We start from the raw sequence: 1,271 nt of genomic DNA, 5'->3' as shown, positions 1-1,271 counted from the left end.
TGCAGCCAGCTCTGGGTAAGTGAGAAACTTCTAAGTCTCCTTCTAGCTCCGGAGGGACAAAGTCATTTCCAGTGATTCATCGGTGACTAACTAAAATGCAGGCTCTCCAGAGCTCTCTGGTTAATCCTTTCCCAAAACAAGCACTGGCTGGGGGTGGAGTTGCTGCAGTATAAACAGAAAGAGGGGGACTAGGGGAAGGGGGAAGAGGGAGGAAAATAAATAGAAGGGAGAAAAAGAAGGAAGGAGGGAAATGGAGAGGGAGGGAGGGAAGAGAGAACCTCAAGGAAAGTAGACATTTTGTCACTTGGTATTGCTTTGTGTTGTATGGTATTTGTGTGTGATTCTGTTCAGTCACACAAAGACTCTCTGTTCCAAGTCTATATGTTTTTTTTTGTGGTCCCCACAGCCTGAAGCATGCTTGCTGCATGACCTACGAACCCACACTCCCTGTCTGGCCAAGTAAAATATTATTACCCGCCCTCCTTTAAATTTTTAATGATGGAAACAAAAATATACCTAAAATTGAAGTTTCTAGAAAAACCACTTGCTCTTCCCTGTCTTTTACCTTTCCTCAAACTTGACTTTGGCCTCCTGCCTGGCCTTGGGTTTCAGAACTCTTAAAGGGTCTCTGAGACATTCTTGTTGACAACGGTTTTGTCCAAGGGACTGACCACAGAGTACCTTGTGGGCATGAGGGGATTGTAGTTAGATATTTCACACAGGATTTGATCTTTGATCTCTTGGTGGTTTTCATCTTGCCCATGGCAGCTGTCACACTTTGGGGATAGTGGTCATTTCCAGCCACCAGAGCATGGCTGTGAGGGCAAAGGTCTAGGGTACCATCATCGATGTTCTTCACAAGGGCAGATTTGCATCTAGCAATCCAGCCCATGACCAGCACCGTTTCCCCAGGTTTCATGAACTTGCCCATTTCCACAGCAAGTTTCTGGCACCCAACAGAAAGAAACGAAGGCTTATTTTTTTTTTTTTAAATCCCACTTTACAAACAAGGGAGCTGAGGTCCTGGAGATGAAAGATTATTTAACCTTGGAGATAATAATAAGTCAGACTCTGTGATTACCAATACAACCATCCACAGGCATCTCAAAGCTCTGTCTTCTTTTGAGGATGCAAAGCACTCATTCTTTGGGGTCATGGCGAGGATTAAACACAAGGCCAATAGAAAGGGCTTCACAGATGCGAGCTGTGTCTGCATTATCGTTACAAAGCACCTGTCAGTGCTAGTTCTTAAGGCATCTGACAAACATCAG

General features: G+C 44.6%; 1 pseudogene; it reads right to left on the bottom strand.

The window, feature by feature from the left end:
• Nucleotides 1–516: 516 nt before the first annotated feature.
• On the bottom strand, nt 517–931 carry LOC119801317 (annotated as a pseudogene).
• Nucleotides 932–1,271: the final 340 nt, after the last annotated feature.

Source organism: Arvicola amphibius, chromosome 14 (assembly GCF_903992535.2).
Source record: "Arvicola amphibius chromosome 14, mArvAmp1.2, whole genome shotgun sequence".
Classification (NCBI taxonomy): domain Eukaryota; kingdom Metazoa; phylum Chordata; class Mammalia; order Rodentia; family Cricetidae; genus Arvicola; species Arvicola amphibius.
This window is presented reverse-complemented; position numbering and strand designations above follow the sequence as displayed.